At 53.1% G+C, this 23,108-nt stretch overlaps 1 long non-coding RNA gene across 1 annotated transcript in view; it reads left to right on the plus strand.

Moving 5' to 3' along the window:
- The first annotated feature begins 501 nt into the window (after positions 1-501).
- Positions 502-23,108, plus strand: part of LOC123935776 — a 139,595-nt gene continuing 116,988 nt past the window's right edge. The window contains exon 1 of the long non-coding RNA XR_006817018.1: positions 502-623. This is a non-coding gene — a long non-coding RNA (uncharacterized LOC123935776). The remainder of the gene's footprint in view (positions 624-23,108) is intronic.

Below are 23,108 nucleotides of genomic sequence, written 5' to 3' on the forward strand. Positions count from 1 at the left end.
GGGGAGGGGCAGGCCTAGCGTCCCCTCCCCCGACCGTGGGGGAGGGGCGGGATTAGGACGCGGCCCCCCTCCCCCTCCGCTCAGGGGCGAGGCCAAGTGGACTCGGGTTCCCCTCCCCCGACCGTGGGGGAGGGGACGGGTTGGGGGTTGGGGAGCGCTTCCCCCCCACACCGTCCCGGCCGTGGGGGAGGGGCCGGCCCGGGCAGCGGCGGCGGCGGCCCCCCTGAAAGTCCTCCCGGCCGGGGTCGGCCCGCTGGCGGCCGCTTCCCCCCCCACCCCAAGCCGGAGGTCACTGCCCGTGCCGGTCCCTCCCGCCGTCCCGCCCTCTCCCGCCGCCGCCGCCGCTCCCGCCCCAGCCCCCCCCCCTCAGCTCTCGGGAGCGAGGAGCCGCCAGCGCCCCCGCCCCGCCGCCGCCGCAGCGCCCTCGGCCGCCATTCGGCACCCGAAACTTTCCAGCGCCCGCGCCTCTCGGGGACTCGCGGCGGCGGGGCGGGGGCGGCCCGCGGCTGCTCCGGGGCGCCGGGCCCTCTTCGGCCGCGGCACGGCCCGGGCTTGGCGACGGCCGGCGGCAGGGAGGCTCGGAGCGCGGCGGCGCCGCCACAAGTTGCGCTGCGGGCGGCGAGGTGAGTGCGCGGGGCTCCGGCGGCCGGGCGCGGGGCAGGGGGCGCAAACTTCTCCCGCGAGGGTGGGGGGCGGCGGGCAGGCGGCGTGGGACGCCCGCGCGCGGCGCCGGCCGCCGGGGCTCTGGAGGGACGGGTCCCCAAGTGTGCCCGGGCTTCGGGCTGGGGTGCGGCGCGCTCCCTGCAGGCTGAACAATACCCGGCCGCGGCCGCTCCCCGAAGTGCCGGCGCGCCGGGGGCGGGGGCGGGGGCGGGGGGGCTGTGTGGGGAAGGGGAGGCGGCGGGTAAGTTTCGGGGAGCGCCCGGCCCGGCCCCCGGGGTCCCTTTGTCTGCCGGGTCTGGGGCCGGCGGGGCGGACCTGCGCCGCCGCGGGATCCCCCCGTGGGGGAGGGGCGCCCATTCATCCCCGGGCGCCGGCCAGCGCGTCTGGGACCGGGTGGCACCGCGGCGGCGAGCGGCGGAGTGAGGGGCGGCTGCTCCGTGTCCGAGACGCAGAAATTGTCAAGGAAGTCCGGGGCTCCCGGCCGGAGCGAGGGGACCCGGCGGAGGGCGACATCCGCGTGTGTGTGTGTGTGTGTGTGTGTGTGGCGGTGGGGGGGGCAGCCCCTGGTGAGGCCGGGTCTGCCGAGCGCGGCCTGAACAGGGTGCAGACCTGTTGCTCCTGGGGCTCGGGGACGGGTGCCCCCGCGTCGGTGTCTTGTGCTGTGCTCCCCAGGGGCACCATCCCTGCGGGGGGGGGGGGCGATGCCGGGAGCGGCGTGGGGTGCGCCTTCGGGTGTGGGTGCCCGCCTGGTGTATGACAGTTTGGGGTCGCTAGAGGTCCGCCCGCGCGGGGGTAAGGGCCTGGGCTTCACGTGCGCCGCCCGAGCGCGCGGTCAGGCCTCGGTCCCGGCTCGCTGCGCGGCCTGGCCTTCTCAGAGCCAAGTGCGCTGGAAATTCCACAAAGTTAGAGGCGGAGGCGGTTTCCTCGTAGTCCCCCCAGTCGGGGATGTTGTGGAGCAGAACCCCCAGAGAAACAGAATCCCACCGCCTGCTGCTCCGGCAGCCGTTTCTGGTTGGCACGGTCACATGGGGCTCGACCCGACTTCTGGCTGTTTTTCTCTCCCGACGCGCCGCCCCGGCCCCTGCTGGAACCTGGAAGGGGAGGAGCGGGACTCCGGAGGGGAGGGGGAGGGGCGGGGGCGCGGGGAGAGCCCTGCGGAGGTCCCGAGCGGCGGCTTCCGGGTGGCAGTTGCTCTCCCCGATTGTATAAAAAGTTTCCAACTTGTCATTCCTAGAGAAGAGGCGATGAGAGTGGGGGGCCGGAATGCTGAGTAGGCACAGGAGGACATTAAGATGACACTCTTATTTTACACTCTTATTTTACACGATCTTATTTTACACTCTTATTTTACGCGATCTTAGTGGTTCAAGTGGGCTGCAGATTCTGCAGAAAAGCACCCAGCTGGATGGATGACTAATCCGGGGATAAAAGTTGAGGTTCATGATTTGACCCACTTATTAAAATGGCCCTTAAGGGGATTCCAGTCCTTAAGTGAACACACACCTGGGGGACAAAACCTGAGATTTTTAGGTATTTTACTGGGCAGTGTGCACTTTGGGACAAGTAGTACTAGCTGGATCTTCCGGCTGGCTTTTCCTTTAGCTAGTATACAGGGCTTCACACCCACGTTCCCGCACCCTTCTGAATGTTTGAATGTTTTAATGGGCTGAGTAGGGATGGAGCGGCTCCGAGGTCCTGGTTGGTCTTAATCTGACCTTCACCTGTGGGAGATCTATTCTCCTCACCTGGGCAAGGCATCAGGAGTTTCCCTGCACCCACTGTCAGGTGGGGGATCAGTGGTTCTGCAAAGAGGCGGACAGTGCCCTTGAATCCAACTCTGTCTTGACATTTACTGCTTGGCTAGAAACCCAACCTTTGTCCCCATTTGGCCTAAACTGGTGAAGGGCCTGCCCTGCTGACCTTGAAGGCATGTAGCTTTTCTGAACATCATTTCTATGTATGTAAAAATAAAAAAAGAATTGAAATTGTGGTCCTCACTGTCTATGGTGCGGACAGAAAGAATGTGCAAGTTTTCCTAAAACTGTAAAGCGGCGTGTACATGTTAGTTTTGCTGTTGCACAAATTGAATAATTGTCTTTACGCTATTTGAGTGCTTTGCACTTAATGCTGCGTGCGTAGCAATTATTATTTTTATTCTGCGGAGAGAACACTGACTTGCTAACACAGGGTGGAGGGAGGATTTTCTGATTCCTGAAACCCAGCTCTTACGCTTGATGTTCCTGTTTTCATGTCTGCCTGGCATGAGTTTTCACATTTGGACAGCTAAAGCTCTCCAGATTACATACACACGTTCACAAACTGGGATCTATGGTGAACTCCGTGAACAGATACAGACGTAGCTGCACGGAATCAAGAGACTTTGACCACGGTGGAGGAATTGCTTTCCTAACTTCGTTGTCCGGTAGGGTAACCACTGGCCACATGTCAACATGGAGATTCAAGTTAGTTAAAACTCCATAAATTAACGGTTCTTTCAGTTTCTGAAGCCGTAATTTATGTACTCAGTGGCCACCGTCTTAATTAGTGCAGTTCACATAGAAAGTTATGTTAGAGGGTGCTGGTCTGTAGTTCCCGCAATGAAATCTTAGTAATTAGTGTACTTTTGTGGGGGGAGGGGAGAAGTTATACAGGTTTGAAATAATTCATAGGTAAACTTAAGAAAAACAAAAAGGACCCATTTCCGCAGGTGACTGACCCAGGAAAGTGATTTCAGCGAATGGGTTCCTTTTTTTTTTTTTCCCCCTCTTAAGTAGGCTCCAGTGTTCAGGCCGGAACGTGGGGCTTGATCTCACTAGTCTGAGATCAAGAGTCGCGTGCTCTACTCACAGAGCCAGCCCGTCCCCAGTGAATGGATTCTTAACTTGCAGTTGAGAGCTGTGGTTTTGGACTGGGGTGCTTTGGATCAGTTTTGAATTAGAAAACCAGGACTCCAGGCCAGAGCCCCTCCCTGAGCCCTTAGCCCTGGGGGAGGCAGGTTGAAATCTCGGAGTTGGTTTCCCCATCGGAAAGAAGGCATAGCTGTTGGCCCGTCCCCAAGATGCCTACCTAACCAGAGTGTGATGAGCATCTCCTGGGCTTGGGGAGCCCATGCTGTTAGTCTCGGGGAGCCCCTGTGTGGGTGATGGCAGGCTTGTAACCCTCGCTTACTGTGAATGCCCCGGGGCTTTCAACACCCCTGCCCCCGTGAAGTTTGAGTCTTGAGTCTTGAGGTCAGAATCTTCCGAATTAAAAAGGCTGATAGGAAATCTTTCCAGCAAAGTGAGATTCCACAATCGTCAAAGTATTTATTTATTTATTTTTTTAAACGGCTGTGTGCTAGAGCTGTTTGCTGTACTCCTGGTTCCTGAGTCAGGGTGTTATTTTTACTACTTAGTTGATGTGTCCTTTTCACTGTTCTTTGTATTTTTTAGAGTAATGGGTTAGAAATTTTATTTGTAAATGACTATTAGGACCCAATTTGGAGGGGACCCACTTTTGTGGGTGTCAGAGTGGTGACCTCCCAGATGACCTTTCTGCTCTCTGTCCTCACCCACCGTTGCTTCCTCAGGGCTCTGCTATGACGGTCAGCGTTTGGCTGGAAGTACTTATTAAATACCGACGTTCTCCCCCGTTATTTTCCAGAGGAGGGAGGGGGCCTCTGCCAAGGGAGGCCAGGTCCAGAAAAGCCATCCCGATGGCTCTGCCAGGTCCAGCGTCTGGCCTAGGTGACAGTCAACAGAGGCTCTGTGTCCAACATGATGCTGTCTTAGCTGTGGTTTCCTGATACCTTGCATGTGTGCCCCCCCAATCATGTGCTAATCCAATAAGATAATTTTTCACTCTTAAAAACATTGAAAAAATAGTTTCACTCAGGAAGCAAGACTGAAGTCATTTTGTAAACACTTCTTTTTTTTTAAACTTGGAACGATAACCCCTTCCCCCCCAACTATTTTTAGGATGAAGGAAGTAACCGGCCTCCCGAGCAGAAACTGGGATGCAAGCTTTCCCCTTGGGTCTTGCCCCCTGTGGCCCTTCCCCCCTCCCCATCCTTTCCACGGGGCCTGGCCAAACCCACGACACTGGCCAGATTGGCAAAATGAGGCCCAGCAAAGCCAGAATAAGAGCTGGATGAGGGAAGGGCCTTGCAAAGTCAACATGTTTATACGGCTGGGAGGGCCTAGTCTGAGAAAATGCATTGCGGACCTCAAGGGAAAAGCGCCTTCACTAAGGAATTTGCTCCCCAAGGAATTCGCTCCCCGGGTGGCTTCTGGACCTGGGTGCGGGCGACTTGACTAAAGATGGTCGTGTGCCCTGTGGGCACGTTTGCTCCCGTGTAGCTCTGAAATCCTGGTTGACAACCCGCCCCGTGATGGAAGACTGTAGACGTGAGCTGAAAGCCGGTGAAAAATGGAATTGGGCACATGTAAAGGGAAGACATTGGAAAAGCGGCTTGCTGAGAAACTGGGTGCCGTGGCAGGTGGGACTAGAGCTGGAGATGGGGGTGACGCTTGGCTTCCAAAGGAAGGGGACGTCTTCAGAGATGAGGACAAAGGAGATGGGGGGTTATGACAGTTGTGCTTGGAGTAGTGAACTCCAGAATCTGGCAGTTGGCTAAGCGTTCTCAGTGGGGGCGTTTTTGCCCACTACCTTCAAGGAAACATCTAGAAACGTTTTCAGTGGTCACAGCATGGGGGAGGGGAATGGTGGTGCTCCTGGCATCCTGGGGGATAGCAGATAGCTTGCATTGCAGAAGACAGTCCCCATGGCAAAGAATGATCTGGAGCCAGATGCCAGGGCTGCTGGGGCGGGGGGTGGGGAGGGAACCAACCCTGAATTCAAGACTGTATACACGACCGTATGTGGGACAGAGGCTGGGGGAGGCGGGTGCCAAGCCAAAGCTCTGTGTGGAGTTCTGTGTTCTCCTGGCACACCTGTGCTTTTCGGGAATCTGTTAGGAAGTCAGTCACATCACACCGCAGGTTGAGAAAGGAAGTTTCTGATCCCGCAGCAGGAGCGGGAAAGAGAAAGCAGGAGTGAAGGGGCTTGGGGGAAGGAATAAAAACAAGACCAACAGGTGTCGGGGCGGGGGGGGGGGGGGGGAAGGCTATTCGTTGCCTCACCTCCCCCTCAACCCAAGTAGTTCCCAGTGCCAGTGCACCTGGAAGGCGTGTTTCTCAACTTTCCCTTCTTGGTTCTATCGCTATGTCGCACACTGGCTCGCTCTTACTTTCGGTCATGTGAGGGGGTCCTTCCTGGGCTCCTGGTGGCCCCCGGGCAGATGACGTGGCTGTGGGGGGAAAGTTGTTTTGTAGGCAGCTCGCCTGCCCTGATGCATCTTTGGGCAGATCAGTGTCTTTCTCTGTCACTCATTTTCTCATTGAAAGAGAGAGAGAAAGTAGAATTCCTTTCTCAGCCTTGAAAGGAGGTAGGGCTGTTATGCTCCGAGCCCCGCATGCTGGTGCCTTCCTCCACGCTGAGGTTGGGAATTGGGTGTGCAGGTGCTGTGTGATGGTTATAATGGTCTCCAGAACTTGCTGCCTTCCTTTCCTTATCCCCCCCTCCCCTACAGCCCTTAAGTTCAGTTTCAGGGCTGGTTCATAAACATGGATGCGTGTGTATAATTTTCCAAATTAGTGTGTGAAAAGATGGACAGTCATCTCTTTCAGTGTACAGTTTTATGAGTGTGCACACGCATAGATGTGTGTAACCAGCACCAAAATGGGGATACAGAACAAGTCCATCACCCCAAAGGCATCCTTCTTGGTCCTCCCCCCCGCCGTCAGCTCTGCCTTCCGGGTCCTTGTAATTGCATTTCAGCTCAGCCTCAGATGCCTTTAGGGGAACCCCTCCACCCTCCCAGTACCCTCCTCTGTGTTTCTCTCTGATGACACGTGAACTTCACACTTTTGCACCCTTTAGCTTGTGTGTTTGCCTCCGAACAGCAGGGTTTGCACTGTGGGTGTTCTCAAAAGGAAGGAGAAGAAAACCTTACTCTTCCTAATAGACTTTGTAAGGAGCCGTGGAGAAAGAAGGTCAGGTGTCTTGTTGGGGCTGCCAAAGATGTCTTTTTGATGCCAGGTCATTCTCGCTGCCAAATGAGTCGAAATGTATGTTTTCTGATGCATTTTCAGAGAAATGTTTCCCGAATCTTTCCTCCGTAGTCCCCGAGAGACATATACTGTGTGAAACGTGTCAGGTTATGAAGTCCTGTCTTTGGTTTCAGAAACAGGACCCACACGTGCAGGTGTCACAGTCTTGCCAGTGGGGCGATACCACAAACGGAAGGTATGAACTTGTGTTTGCGTTACTTTGTTGGAGGAAAAAGGGAATTCCTGGGTCTGTGTGTCCATCTAAGTGTTGGCCTGCATTTTACTTCGGACCATCGTTTCACTTTTTGTGATCTCCTAGGAAATGGCATCTTTTCTAGAAGAATTGACTTGGTGTTTCGGATTTTTGCTACCGTGGTCCCGCCCTGGGTGGCCCCCGGCTTGTATGAGGTCGGTGAAAACCTGGGTGCGTGTGCCGGAGTCAGAGGGTAGGTGAGCTAGTCTTGAGGCTTTTCCTCTCTCTCGCGTGAGGATTTTCATTTCCAAAGGGGATGCTCCTTAATTGTTGGGTCGGCTTTTTTTGCCAGTGAAAAGTTTAGGGAAAACCGGTGGTTATTTTTACCGCACGCGTGGACTGCCACTTTACCCACCATTAGAATAGGGCGATCTGTGACTTGATCCGTTGATTCGTTGCATACTGTGCCTAAAACGCAAACACAAAACACACACAATTGAGCAATTCCGAAGACGTTTCGGGGTGTTGAGGGCCTCGGGATCATTTCTGTGAGTGTCCGAGTTTCCCCGTCTCACGAGAGCCTGCGAGGTAGGTACACGCGGCCTTACAGTGCGCTTCCCAGTGTTTACTCTTGAGACAGCATCTTCTGAATTCCTCTGACGTTCTGGTTTTTGTTTTTTCCTTCCCCTACCTGGGTGGATGTTGCCTGGAGGCTTAAAAGACAAGGAGAGTTTTCTTCACTTGCTTCCCCAGAACCTAGAACCCGTGACCCTAACTAGCCAGCACAGAGCCCGTGCACTTTCTGGAACACTTGGCACCAGCCCCCAGGGAGAATGCAGACCTTCCCACTTTCTAAGAAACCGAAAACTTTGCTGAAGTCCACTGAGAACGAGGTCCCCAATGTCACCCATGTTGGAGTGGGCTTGGGAGGACACTGTTCCCTTCTCAGAGCGGGATTCCTTCCTACGATCAGCCTGCTTGCTCAAGGTCGTCATCGGGCCTCAGGGCCCTGGCACGTGAGCCATTGTTGAGTTCTGCACGTGTCTCTGCTTGTTCGGAGATCCCAACAGGTGGAGAGGACGACCCAAGGAAGCTTACTGTCTGTGGTGCCGTTTTCGTTCTTACGTCAGAAATAACCAATGCTTTAATACGGTAAGACTGTGTAAGTCATCCTAAGTGGGAGAATGATTCAGCATACCGGAGCGGCGGTTTCTGTTTCCAGGGCAGGGGCTCCTTGGTTATAACAAGGTCAGCTTCTGTCTTCTAGTTATCCTTGTGATTCTGACAGCTGTTTGAAGATGAGAAATGGGAGAGGGGAGCAGCAGTCCGTCACTGACGGCGCGTCATGCAGAAATCAGTTGCACCAGCAGACACACCTAATGCCTGCCATCTATAAAATTCTGCGTGGCTGCAAAATAATAATAATAATAATAATAATAATAATGATGATGATAATAATAATAATAATAATAATAATAATAATAATAATAGTTCCAGGTGGTTGTGGAGTTGTAGGTTGTGTTTGATAAAAACAGCTGAACTGAAATTTGAGGTCTCTACCATTTGGGTCATTTGGGGAATGGATTAAACTTGGGTCCCTGCCGGAGGTTCTTTTTCCAGCACAGTCCTCCTCAGGCACGTAGCATCAAGCTTGGGGTTGGGAAAGACTCAAGTATTCACAATTACCGACTTGCAAGCAGTGATTGCCACTTCCGGGCACAGGCAGATCAGTCCGGGTTTGCTTTAACTTTTAGCTTGGTTATGAAAAAGATACCGCATTAGGTTTTTATTTCTAAGATGCACAGGTGATCCTTTGCCAGTTTCAGCCATTTCCAGGGATGCTGAAATGCATTAAAAAGCCTCACCAGAAGAAGCAACAGCTCAGAAGTGGGAGAAAATAAGAATTAATGATCTCAATGTGCCCAGGTCATGGCAGAAATTATTGTAGACCAGAGGAGAACAAGGTAAGAGGCCCTTGGAAATTAGAGTTGCCTTATAAATTTCATGGGACTCGGGGCACCTGGGTGGCTCAGTGGGTTAAGCCGCTGCCTCCGGCTCAGGTCATGATCTCAGGGTCCTGGGATCGAGTCCCACATCGGGCTCTCTGCTCAGCAGGAAGCCTGCTTCCCTCCCTCTCTCTCTCTCTCTGCCTGCCTCTCTGCCTACTTGTGGTCTCTCTCTGTCAAATAAATAAACAAAATCTTTTAAAAAAATTAAATTTCATGGGACTCTCGGATAAATTTCATGGGCTTCTCAGTACATTTCCTTTAAACCGATAGACTCCACGTTTTGGGCTTTGGGGCGGGGGAACCAAAGTGCCTGGTGTCAGGTTTTAATTCCCAGACTGGTCTCCCAGGGCCATACCACCTCCTCTTGCAAGTTTGTCAGAGCGAGGGAAGAAAGGTAAACTGTCCGCTCCCTCTGTGTCTCCTTCTTAGGTCTGTTTTTGTAGTTTGTGAAAGATGCCTGTAATGTTCGCCGAGGGTCGTGTTGAGTTAATAAATAAATTACCTGGGTTGGGGGCACGGGCTGGAAACTTCTTCACTGATGAGGATATGCAATGAACAGACGTCACCGAATGGGTTCCCAGAGGTGGCGGGCAGAGGGGGGCAGTTTTGAAGTACGTGAATGCAAGTGGGACAGGGATGTGCTCCCCTTTCCCCTGGCTTCAGCTGCCAACGCCTGTGTGTGTGTGTGTCTGTGCTGATCTGCTGGTTTTGTGAGTTTGAAAGCGGAAAAATCCTGGTGGTGCAGAGGCAGAGGACATAGCTGTGCTGCAGGTGCGGGATGAGGTTTTGGATCGGCGCCGTGCTTGTCCCGCCTTTCGCGACACGGCAGTGTTTTCATAATCACTTAATTCCGTTTATAAATCAGCCACCTTCATTGATGGTTGCCCTCAGGGCTCCTGAGAAACAGACTGATGGAAGCCATTCAGACTTCGGAAGACAACAGCCGGAGAGGGTGTGCGAACGGACTGACTGTCCTGACTTTGCCTTACTTCAGTCTGGCTGTTGATTTGTTGGGTCTTTTTCCGTAGACCTATTTCCGTGGTCATGGATGCTTTTAAATACATTAAAAAAAAAACCACAAAAAAACTACTTCACAGTAAAGTTTTTCTTTGTTTTGTTTTAAGAGAGGACTACTCCGGGCGCCTGGGTGGCTCGGTGGGTTAAGCCTCTGCGTTCAGCTCAGGTCATGATCTCAGGGTGCTGGGATCAAGCCCCACATCGGGCTTTCTGCTCCACAGGAAGCCTGCTTCTCCCTCTCCTGCTTCCCTTGCTTGTATTCCCTCTCTCACTGGCTCTCTCTCTCTGTATCAAATAAATAAATAAAATCTTTAAAAAAAAGATTAAAAAAAAAAGAGAGGGGACTACTCAGGGCATGGCTGGGGGGCTCGGTCAGTTAAGCGTCCCACTCTTGGTCTCAATCTCCGGGTGGTGGGCTTAAGCCTCTCGGGTGGTGGGCTTAAGCCTCTCGGGTGGTGGGCTTAAGCCTCTCGGGTGGTGGGCTTAAGCCTCTCGGCTGGGTTCCACCCTGGACGGGAACCCCCCTAGAGCTACGTAAATAGAATAAAGAGAAAACTCAGTCAGTGCTGTATTTGTTATTGGTATTCCAGAGAGCAAATAAATAGAACAATGAAATCCATGATTCAGACCACGTTGTGGTCTGCGGAGGTGAGGATAGGAACTGACCTCCACAAATGTGAGGCCTTTTGTCTGACCTCATCTGCTGAGAATGGCCCAAGGTTTGGTTTTGGTGAGACTCGGTGTCCGCTATGAGTCTTTCCAGGATTTCCACGACAGTCTGTTTGTTTGTTTAACTTGAAATGATTGATCGGTTAGCCTCGGTTTTTCTGTCATTTTCTCGGTGTTCACATCCATTTTTCCCATTGTGAGTATTGAATTTGCAGTGTAACTTTGTACTAAAACAAAGCCCAGAGATTTGCAAGTGAATTCAGAGGCCTGGAGGTGAGCAATTCTGGTTCCCTTCCACGCGTGCCCACAGGACACCTAGTGCCAAACGTCATTAACTCATCAGGATGTAAACAGACACTCATTTGTCTGTTGGTGAGTGGAAATATTTATCTCCTACTTGAAAAGAAAAATTGGTTTCCTTTATGGCAGTACAAGACAGCTACTGTAAAGAGGAGAAACAGGAAGAATTTTTTTATTTTTATTTTTTAACTGTCGTGTCATGAACCTTCGCCTCTCCTTTCCAGAGATCAATACGTGTGGGTTTCAGTAGTGGATGAGTTAGAATTTGCATCTCTGGGAGTGCGCTTGATCGGCCCCTCCCCTGCCCCTTTAAGAAGGAAGAGAAGTTACAGCAGGTCACGTACTTTTAGCCAAATGCCTCTGGCTGGGTCCAGATCATGACCTCAGGTTGCAGCTAGGTCAGGCAGACACCTGTGAATCACTTCAGTCCTGAGCCGGGATCCTCTTCTATTTTTGCTTTTGGGTGAAACACTAATAATTATTCATTTGATTATTTGCCTGCCAAAATTAACCAGCGAGCGATGTGTCTCGGAAAATAGCCCTCAGAGGAGACACTTCTTAGAAGCCCGGACAAAAGTCGATTGCATTTCCTAAATGCGTCCCTTAGGGAGTCGTCGGCGTGCAGATGTCTGTGTATAATTTCTGAGAATGAGGCATACGTAGGTGTGCGGAGCAGGAGTGCCGCGAACCAAGGCCAGTGCTGGAAGCTCTCGGAACGTGAAATTTTTGAGTATGCTAATCTTTGAAAGAGAATCTAGAAACAAATTAGTTTATAGCTTCGTTGAAGTACCGTTTACATAATTTGTATCAGAGAAGGCAGTTCCTTTTCCTTAGGAAGATTGGGCTATTAAAATTAGCTATCTTCATTTTTCCACAGAAATAAAAAAAAATCAGTTGTGGTTCAAATCATTGTATGTGAAGCTTTGTAATTGGAAATTTGGTGTTAGCAAAATTCTATAACCTTGGTTAATTACATTCGTATAGTCAAACTAAATATAGAATAAGATTAGCTCATGGAAGTATTTCATTTTTATCTCCGGCAGTACAGTGAACATTCGTGTAATAGTTCCTAGTTTCATTTTGTAATTTATTTATTTATTTTTAATTATCCTGGACATGTTTTCCGGAAAGTTACTTGAAATGAGGCTGTGTGTTTTTATGTCCCAGTTCTTGTTTGACTATAAAATGGTACACAGAATAAGCTGTCCTTTGTGAATTTTGATTTTCTTCGTGGCCTCTGTGTTCCGTGCCTGGCCCAATGCAGGGACAAGCTAGGGGTCCCCTTTTTTTTGGCCTGACGTTTGCCTTCAGGGAAGTTTGGGGGAGATGGGTTATCTCAGAGCCCACGTTCAGCCTCGTCCGTTTCCTGTCCTGCTTGCTTTTCCAGTGAATGTTCTGCATTTGGACAACAAGTGTGTTTTTTGGTGTGGGTTTCTGACAGCCCTGACGTCCGGTGGCGTGGAATTTCTCCGTTCACACCACTGCGTTGGGCAGTTGGTAGGGTTCCGCCTTATTTAGTTCACGGGATTGAGTTGGACACGTTGTAGACTCAGGGGGGTTGCCACGAGCTATGGGTTACTCTGTTTGGCTTGGGTTTGCCTTAGGTGTTTGCTTTGCCTTTGAATTTGCGGCAGATGCCCGCTTGCGGTGGTGTTTAATTTAGTACGGAACTCTAAATCTGACTTATCAAGTTGATTTTCTGAAACCACTTTATTGCGGTATAAATTACATACCATAAAAAGCACCCATTTTAAGTGTACGACTCAGTGATTTTTAGTAAATTTACGGAGTCGTGCAGCTATCGTCATCATCGATTTTCATTCCTCAGTACGGTCGTTCGTGTCCGTTTGCCATCCATCCTGGCTCCTGCCTCCCAGCCCCCGGCAGCCATTGAATCTCCTTTCTGTCTCTGCAGATTTCCCTTTTCTCAGAACAAGGACTTCTGTGCGAGGTTGAGCTCACCGGGTGGTGGGTGCTGAGGCCGCATTCAGTGGGCTTCCCTGCCCTTCCCCGGGGGAGGGCGAAGCGGAGGGAAGCGAGATAATGGGCATCCTGCCTCCGTTCCCTCTTCCGCACGGTCAGGGTGCTGATGGAATGTTTGCAGGGTCTCAGGTACTGCCGTGTGGGACGTAGTTTGCTTAGAAAGGGCCCATGGGACGGGGGACCTCTCTGGTGATGGGCTCCGTCCCGGGTGAACCCAGTCCACAACCACAGGGCGGAACCTCCTCTGCCTTCCCGCATGACCCTCTTGTTGGTTTCAAGCCCTTGACTGTGAGGCTCTGAGGGAAGTTCGAGCCTGGCCCGGGACGTCCCTTAGCTCCATCTTCCTCCGCCAGGGATAGTGTCGCTTCTCGGGGACGCTGGGCAGTGTCTGGAGACCCTTCTGCTGGTTACAGGTGGGGACGAGGTGCCCCGGTGGGGAGAGGCTGGACGTGCTCTCATACGTCCTACCAGCTGGCGGTTGTCCCCCTGAACCGGTAACAGTTCCCCAGCCCAAGAGCTGAGTGTGTGGAGGCCAACAAAGCCTGCCTCCGTGGCTTTGACCCTGGGGTCAGTTTCAAACGTGGTGCTTAGGTCCTCACTGAAGTCTTGGGGACGTTGAAGGAGGAAAGGTACCCGAGGCTTACGGAAGGGGCAGAGGCGTCTTTCAGTCTCCGTGCACTCCAGGGAAATGGGGATTTTTATAAGGGAAAGGATAAACGAGAGTTTTGGAGTTACGTTTCGAGGGAAATGACTTTCAGTCCCTTCAGAAGTGTTCACAAAGAAGGAAGTGGCAGCGTGGTGGGAGGAATCTGGAGCCACCCTCTGGCTTGGATCTGGGACCCACAGTCCATCTTTACATTTCCGTAAGAACCGAGACAAGATTGAGACCCCGCCCAAGGGCTCTGAAAATTATCCCTGCGCAATGGGGGGCTGCTTCTGGCAGTCACCGTGTCGTGGACAGCGTTTCTGGACTGGCTGTGGGCCTCTGCCTGTGGGCCTCGTGGTTTCTGCTGGTTCTCGAGGATTTCCCGTCGCTCCCCTGAGCGACGGACACAGCTATCGTCCCTCGCCCTGTGCCAGCACCGTCCCCTTCTCGTTTCCTGCGGCCCACGTGCCCCGGAGTCCCCTGAGAAGTTCAGGGCCCCTGCCTGGGCGTCTGTCCTGCACACCTGTGTCCTCTGCGTCGCACCTGGCTTCGACAGCTTCCCCTTTCCTCCAGCTCTGGTCTGTGCCCAGCGGGGCCTCTTCCTCCCCCCTGCACCCAGCCCGCCGTCCTTGGTGCCTTCCAGGGTGCAGCATCTCCTGGCATCCCCTTATGGGTGTGTTGTTTTGCCTGTTCTGAGCTCAGGATCCCTGCCCCACCCCAAACATGGTGCTGTGCTGATTTCCAGGACTTCCAGCACCGATAACTGCAGCTGCTTCCTCCTCTTCTCCCAGAGGGATCGGGAGGCACTGGTGAGCGTGGCAGGGTAGACCCGCCTGCAGCAGGGAAGAGCTGCCCCGAGCGTGTGTGGCCGTCCACGCACAAACGTGTAGTCTTGCATTTTTATCCAGGTGGCGTCCTGTCCTTCGCCGCATCTGCCCCTTTCTTCTTACGGATGGACTCAAGGCAGCCGCAGTGCAGTAAGCGAGGCGTACGGACGCGGCGCCTTTAATCTGCTTTTTCGTTATCTCGCTCGGGGTGCTGGTTTCACGGACCCTCTGCTGGGTCATCTACCCTACCCTGTCTGTGTCCTTGAATGTGTCAGAACAAATATTTCTGTGGCTTTCCCCATCTCTTAGTGTCCTTCTGGGATCTCTGCCTCCCAGGTCGCGCGTGGGTCGGCTTTCTATGACTACATTGGGTTGTTTGCGTTTTCTAGAATTTCAGGTCCGTGAAACCACATGGTTTGAGCCTGTGACGTTGCCTGACGTGTTCCACTCGGCGTAATGACTCAGGGGTCACCCGTGTTGAAGCCCGTATCACGATTTCATGCCTTCGGGCACTCGGGTGGGAATCTTGGGGGGGTGGGGTGTGGACGTACCACGGTTCTGTGTATCCATTTGCCAGCCGTTGTGCATTTGGGGGCTGACGTTTCTTTGGCCCCTGAGAATGAAGCCGCTGTAAATACTGTTGTTGCCCTGCGAGGGGTTCTCAGACTTCACCGTGTGGTGGAACCCCGTGGAGAGCTCGTGAAAACGGATTGCCAGGCCCCATCCGCACACCTTGTGATGTGGTCGATGGGGATGGGGCCCGAGACACTGCATTTCTAGCAAGTTCCCCGCCGGCAGTGTTAGACCACGCGCGCGCTGCGAGCTGCTGCCTCAGGGGTCGTCTTCAGATACTTTGGTTCTTCTGGATTGTTCTTTGTCCCAGACATTGGACTGTTCTTGTCCTGTAATGGCGCTTGTGGTTTTAATCACCAGGCTTTCCATTGTGGTTGTTGGTATCCGTGTTTCCCTCTTGGCTCCTGGGTTTTACCTCCTTCTGTCCACGGTAACTAATAGGAAAAAAACTCAGGGGGTTGCTGGGGTGGGGTGCTCATGTCTCCCCAACACCAGCCATGAGAGCCTTGTCTGTCCGCAGGGTCTGCCCTTACTGGGCTCTTTGGGGACATGACTGATGTCTTCTTATGTTGTGAGGAGACAGCCTGCTGTTGTGGTCAGCACCCAGCCATGTGGGGCTGGCGTGGACCCAGGCGCTGTTCCCCGGGCCCTGTGGTGCTGCTGTCCCCTGGGACCTTGGGGTGAAGCAAGCCTCACCCGCCTCTCCTCTCCCACGGTGACCAGATCTGGCCCTTCTGCATCCCACCCCTTGTCACTGAAAGCCACCGGCCCCAAACCGCTGGATGTTATCAGTAGGTATTCACTACTGCAGCCGATGCTCGTGTTATAGTAAAACAATTTTTGTGGTGATGGTGGGGGGAGATCCTTGCCTTGTTTTGGAAAGCAGCTTCAGATGACTGCAGAGTCTTTTTCTGTGGAAGTGGCTTTCTGTCCTTGTTCCCCGAGCCCAGGTCTCCGTCTCTGCTCCTGAAATCCATCTGTCTCGTGTCGTCTCGGGTCCGGGCTTCACACCTTTGGTGGCTGACCTTAGGTCACTGTCTGGGAATCCTGACCCGGGACCTGTCGTGGACTAGATTCCAGACTGCTTAAGTAGGCTCATCTCACTGGGAAGCTTACAGCTTTTAAACAGTTTTCTGTGACTCGTCATGATGAGCTCATCTTAGTTTCTTCTTCTTCTTTTTCTTCCTCCTCCTCCTCTTCCTCTTAACATGCTAGCTTTACGGAGCTGTAATTCACATCCTGTGGCACTTACCCCCGTCAGAGGTGTATGTCAGGGCTTTCCTGGCATAGACAACGTTGGGCACCCACCGCCGCTGACTGATTCCAGAACATCTTCATCTCCCCAGAAGAAGCCACCTGCCCGGTCCGCCGTCACTGCCCGTATCCCCACACTCTCAGCCCCAGCCTCTGGCTGCCTCTCGTCTCTGTCTCTGGGCTTACGTGTTCCGGACACGTCCTTTAAGTGGAATCCTGCGATCCGCGGTCTTTGATGTCCGGCACCTTTCCCTTCGGGTTTTTGAGGTCCCTCTGGGCTGTGGCACCTCTGTGCACTATCTCCGTACACGTTTTGCGGACACTCTGGGTAGCCCGGGTTGGGGTGTGGGCTCGAGCTGGAAGCACGTGAGGGCTGAGTGAACCCGAGATGCCCCCGTCTCTGACTGCGTGCGCAGTGGAAGAGATTTCACCGTCTCTTTCCCCTCCGGCTTCCAGCCTGGCGTAACCGTATCGTCTTCCTTCTCTTCGTCTTGCATTCTTCCCTCTTGTCCCGTAGAGACGAGCGTAGCAGACAGTTGTGGTTGATGAACGTGGCACCTGCTGACCTCTCCCTTGGGCCGCCTTGCTGGGTGGGGTTTTCAAAAGCCCTTTCTGGGGATAACGCATAGAAAGCTTGAATTTTCCGAGGGTGTGGCGTGCGGTTCCTTCCCCCTCTGAGGTCATGGGATTCCAGCCAGCCAGACTTTGGCTTCTTTCTAGGGCCTCCCGGAAGCCACAACCCTGACTTACACCCTAATGGAATTGTCGACTTGTCGACTTTCCCGAGCTTGCAGGCTCTCTGTGCAGGACAATCATTACCATTCCGGCGTCGAGTGGGACACTACGGAGGTTGGTTTTTCTCAAGCCATCTACGGGCCGGCGCGTTCTGGGTTACGCGTCCCTCCAGCAGAGAGCCTACAGGGAAGTTCACGCGTGTTTTCCAGTGGATCTGCTTTTAACCGACTGTCGTAGCTTCTTGCTGCCGCGGTGACAGATAAGCACAGGCTTGGTGGCTGGAAGGACACCAACGTACCATCTTAACAGTTGGAGAGGTGTGAGAAGTCTGACAGGACTCTCTCTGTGTGAGGATGAAGATGTTGACAGGCCTGCCTGCTTTTCCAGAAGCCCTTGAGAAGGTCCATTTCCTTGGCTCTCCAGCTTCTGGAGGCCCGCTGCGTTCCCTGGCGGTGGTGTCTTTGTCGTCCGAGCCACGGAGCAGAGCAGTGTCTCTGTGTTTTTCCATAGTTACATCCCCCTCTCTCCACGGCATGGACAGGTTCTCAACGTGTGGCGACCTTGGGCCACCTGGATCATCCAGCTTGCCTCCCCGTCTGTCCCACGGTCCTCCGTTGGACCGCATCCGCAGGGCTCGTTTTCCGTGCCAGACGTGTCACGGGTCAGGGTGTGGTCCTCCTCCTCCCCACTTTGCTGATGCCCTTGGTTTCTGTCTCAGTTTTTTCCTCTGAAGCCTGTAGGAGTCACGTGTTTGTTCCGTACCTGCTGTTTGTTTCTCGACAAACAGGGTAGCACGAAACCGTTTGCTTGCCTGCAGCCCACTCGCTCAGCCTTGGTTTCGCTTAGAGCACGAGGAGGGGTTGTTTTCCATTTTGGACAAGAACCCGGATTGTGGGAGCAGCTTGGGGACAAGCTCGTGTAGGTTGGCCACTGGATCCCTAGGGCATGTTGTCGTGGTGATTCTTTGGGTCTGTCTTAGAGCCGCTTGGACGGGAGTGGGGGAGCACCCTTGGGCCCCCAGGGAACATCTGGCAGTGTCTGCAGGCATGCTGGGCTGTGGAGAGTGACTAGGGGAGAGGGTGCTCCTGGCACCCAGTGGGTGGAGGCCAGCGATGGGGCCACACCACGTGGTAATGAACAAGACCGCCTCCTGCGAGGCATCGTGTCCCCTGGGCCCGGATGGTCCACGTTCAGAGCACAGACAGGTGTCTTCCTGGCGATTCTCGTGCACTGGGGAGGTTGCGTGCCTTGTCTTGCAGGACTGTCCCCACCAGGAAGGGAATTGGCGATCCTTCCCATAGAAAGACCTCCCCAGGAGCCACGTGCGGTGTTTGAGCTCTCACCGACGGCTGTGCAGAAGCAGATGAAGGCTCACGGGTCTCTACTGGGTCTCTGTGATATCTGTGACGTTGGACCATTCGCTTCGTGCCGTATTCGTCCTTTACGTTGTGTTAGGTCTTTACTGTTGTGCAGCGAATAAACGGACGTTTATTTGGTGTTGAAAAATCTGTTTTTTAATAGGAGATTTCCACTGTGAGCCTAGTATTTTTGTTGTTGTTGTTTATTTGTCCCGGTGGCCCTTTGTCAACTGTTTCTGTTGCGTATTTTCTTTTTTTTTTTTTTTTCTCATCTGGGATGGATCATATTGGCAGCGTTCGGATACAGCACGTGATGCTGCTGTCTCTCGAGGCCGTGCTTGCCTCCTGTCCCCGGGCTTACGCGTCGTACGGCCGGGAGTTTGCACCTTCTGATGCCCTTCAGCGTTTTCCTGCCCTCCCTCCCACCCCCCCACCCCCCATCCTGTGAGTGTCCGATGCTTCCATTTTTTACCTCCTCTCATTGCCTCTCCTCTCCTGGACTGCTGGGGCACCAGGTTGCTGTGTCTGACAAGCAGATGACCTAGACCTGCACATGGGTAGGAGAGGAGGTGAAAGCAGAGGTACGTGAACGGGCTTGGCTGCGTTAAAACACAAGAAAGACCCGTAACAGCCACATTCTGAGTCACATGTTGTTATGCCTCTGATCTTGGTCATTTCTGCCTGTGCTTTTGCCTAAATTGAAATTTCCAGGGACGCCTGGGAGGCTCAGTGGGTTAAGCGTCTGCCTTCGGCTCGGGTCATGATCCCGGGGTCCTGGGATCGAGTCCTGCATCGGGCTCCCTGCTTGGTGAGAGTCTGCTTCTCCCCCCCCTCGACCCCCCAGGCATGTCTCTTTCGGTCTCACTGTTTCTCTGTCAACAAATAAATAAAATCTTTAAAACAAAACAAAATTTCCATTAAACCGAGCTGACCTCTTGAAAGTTGAAATTTAGCTGTTAGAAAAGCTGTGTCTGTTTTGGGGAAAGACCTCCCACTGTGAAAGGCCCGACCCTCTTTGAGACACCGGAACCTCACTTGTGCTGAAAGAGAGTAGCTGTCTGGCGTGTTGGGGGGAAACAGACCTTGTCTTTCCAGTCTTCGTGCTTGCATCAAGACGTCTTGGGTGTTAATACCTGTCTCGTGCCCAGCAGAAGAGGCTTCCTGTTGTGGGACAGGGAGAGTGGAGTGTTGCTGAGGTTGGGAGTCGGGGTGTGTGTGTGTGTGTGCGTGCACGTGGGCATGACGCAGAGAAAGGAACGCAATGACAAAGCTGTTGGGAGTGCAGGGAATACATTAGAAGACACGCTTTCGAGGACAAACGGAAATTCTGGCAGTAGTCTGGGTTCCTGACCCGCGATTCAGACTGTGTGTGATCGAGGGAGGTTCCACTGGTCATTGACCCCTTCCTGCTGCTTATCGGGGCCACAGGGCAGGGTCTGGGTTTCTCCTCCCACAGTGCTCTATGGAGATGGTGTTTTCCCCTTGCTTCCTGTGTTTTGAGGGAACCAGGAACTGTGAGTCCTCGCACCGGCTGTGAGTTCTCGCGGCGTTCCTGTCCTCGCAGCCCACCTGCGCAGCGTGTACGCTGGGAAGCGGCTTCTGCAGCCAGGTTGACTCTCCAGTGTGGAGACCGGGGTGATGGGAGCCATGAGAGTCAGTCCCGGACTCTGTCCATGGTTTACTGCATTGAGTCCAAGAAGAACCATGTAGTTGTGGATTCTACGAGTTTTCCAGTCCAGTATACAGAGTAACGTTTCCCTGCGAAGAGCCCCGACGTGGGAACAGAATGACTGCATTTTAGGCCTGTTGTGCTCATTCAGCACTGACATGACACTATTATCCCCAAGAAGATAAAGGAATTGTCACATTGCCCCTGCCAACGGAGGGCTCGGGCCACGTGTCCCTGAGGTCATCTGGTGTCACAGCATGATCGATCTCAAGAGTGTTTGCGGCCCGTCGTTGGAGTTAGTGCAATTGTAGGTCATCGCTCTGCCGCTCATGGTCAAAATTGCATATGGAGGAACCCAGTGGTTAGAAAGCTGTCTTCAGGTTCTGATCCTCCTGATCAGGAGTGCTCCGTAGTAGTAATGATCTTTACTGGAACTTGTGCAGACAGGACTGCCTTGAGCCGGAGCCGGGAAGGGGCTGCCTTCCAGCGAGTTGCGTCTTGGTAGGGCTGTCAGACACCGAGGTCTGAGAGCACTGCTTGATGATCTGGCCGAGCAGATGTGACAGAATTAGAGGCTGCTTTGGACTCTCCGAGAAAATAAAAATCAGGCACGTTGTAGAAGTAAGGAAGACGGCTACCTTTTCCCATCATCTGCTGTTTGGAACACACAGAAGCTTGTCCCCTGGTAGCAGACATGACACACGGAGGGACTTTCTTCCTTTTGTCAACGACATGGTTCTTCTGGGAGCAAGTGCCGTAGATCACAGACGACGTCAGCAGCTGATGGACGCCGGCTCCTGAAAAGTCCTTGGAGAGTCCGCTTAGGGACTCCTCAACTTTTTAAGAGAAGGAAGAAGTGCAAAACAAACAAACAAAAAGGGAATTTTTTGGTATTTAAACATTTAGCTTGAGAGCCTTTATCGAATCTTGGTAATCATTTGCCAGTGTACGTGCCCTTTGGTACGTTTTAGGAGGATCCTTTCCTGCTTGATGTGCTTGGTCCTTTCAGAATTGAGGTCACGATGGTCTCCAGGAAGGGGGGATGTTCAGGGGTGGGCACCTGCTGTGACAGATGGACTCGAGAGACATCCGCCAGCAGAGGGACATTGCTGTGCCCGTGCTCTGTCATTCCGTTCTCTTTGGCCCTGGCTTTTTCCTTCCATAGCTGCCCTCGGTGTTCACGTGAACCGTGTCTCACCTCCGCAGAGGGCTGCGGCTGGGTTCGCTTAGCCAGCTCTTGTGTGTGGAGAGGCCAGAGGAGGGAGGAGTGGGGACCAGGGGACACCCCGTGTCTCACGGAGGGAGGTCTGTGCAATGGGAAAACACGGTCAGATGGTGTGAGGTTGGTGTTAGGTGGAGCAGAGAGGATGCCAGTGGCTCTGTCTTGATGCCGGGAGATGCTCCTTAGTCATGGTAGTTACATTCTCTGAAGCTACTGGAACTCTCTCTAGAAGCCTTTTTGTCCCCTTAAACATTTTATTTATTTGACAGAGACAGTGAAAGACGGAACAAAATCAGAGAAAGGGGGAAATGTGCACAGAAAGGTGAAAAACTTGGGCACTAACTACTTGTTGACCATCAGGGTTGAAACGAGAAGGTCGAACTTTGCCTTGTTCGCCCTCAGATGGACACACGTGTCCCTGGACCTTTTCCCCTGCTCGCGAGTGTCCTTGGGTGACCGTGAAGCACTGTGGGTATTGATTTCAGGGCTACAGGTAAATTGTGCCGGATCGGCAGAGGCAAATATACTCATCCTATATATATATATATCCCTGTGCCTTACAGCCACACAGAAACGTATTCATGCTTGGAATGAGATTTTCACAGCCCGAAAACCATCAGCATGTCACATGGTGTCTCTTCGACCCTCTGGAGATGGACTTGGAGCTGCCGGTGTCGTTAACAGATGTTCCAGAAGGCACGGGAAAGGCATATGGCGGGGAGGGGGCGGCCGGCAGGATGGAGTAGAAAGCGTCGGGAGCACAGAGCCTGTGTGATGCAGTTTGGACCAGCCGGGTGGCTCCAGAACACAGACGCCCCTTAGTTGGAGAGAAACGGCCTCAGTCCCTCGGGGGTAGGGGTCGCCTGAGAAGAGCAAAGTTCGGGCGGACTGGCAGAGTCTTTTGTGAAAGGAGGTACGAGGTTGGCATTTCTGTAGTTTCAACAATCCCATTTCCACGGTTATTCCCACGGTTACTCCGAAACCAAACTTTTTTTTTTTTTTTTAAGATTTTATTTATTTATTTGACAGAGATTTCAAGTAGGCAGAGAGGCAGGCAGAGAGAGAGAGGAGGAAGCAGGCTCCCTGCTGAGCAGAGAACCCGATGCGGGGCTCGATTCCAGGACCCTGGGATCATGACCTGAGCCGAAGGCAGAGGCTTTAACTCACTGAGCCACCCAGGCGCCCCCAAAACCAAACTTTTGACGGTGATTTTATGTGTAAGCAATTATTTTGCACCGACGTGAGGTGGAACCGAACAATTTGCTGTTTTTGAGCAAAAGTTGTCCAGGATTGGCATGTCTAATGGGATAGGTCAGTAGAGTCTTTGTAAGGTGCGACGACGCTGTTTGAAAGAAGGGGGCACGGACGTCGTACGGGAGTGGGAGACGCCGGCGTGCCTCGTCTGAACCATGATTCCATCCCCGGGGGACCGCAGTCAGTGGCTTTGGGGCCTCCCGATGATTCTTGCACGGCGGGTTTCATCAGGACGACCCCTTCCTCCACCTTCCAGTGGAAAGGGAAGTGAGGTATTACAAAACCCATGGGGTCTGTGAGTAAGTGCTGTTGGTGTGTATTGAAGGAGGTCGTAGTCTGGGAACATGAGGTCCTTTGTGGGCAGCCCCTCCTTTTCCTTCAGGTTTTGTGGGTGTCGAACACTGAAGTCCCATACTAGAATGCCGTTACCGAATAGACGTTCTAAGGACGGACGACGAGCGCTTACGACAGCCCCTTCCGAAGTGATGGGAATATTAGATACTGTTTGGTTGAACACGTCACGTAGCAGGGTATGAGGTAAAAAGCTTCTCGAGTTGGCCCTAAAACCAAGTAGATACGGTTCATCTCATCCGAAATACGCACTGATCAAGGATGAGTGGTTTCCAGTGGTGATGAAGTCTATTTTA

The sequence above is a fragment of the Meles meles genome, chromosome Y (genome assembly GCF_922984935.1).
Source record: "Meles meles chromosome Y, mMelMel3.1 paternal haplotype, whole genome shotgun sequence".
Lineage (NCBI taxonomy): Eukaryota > Metazoa > Chordata > Mammalia > Carnivora > Mustelidae > Meles > Meles meles.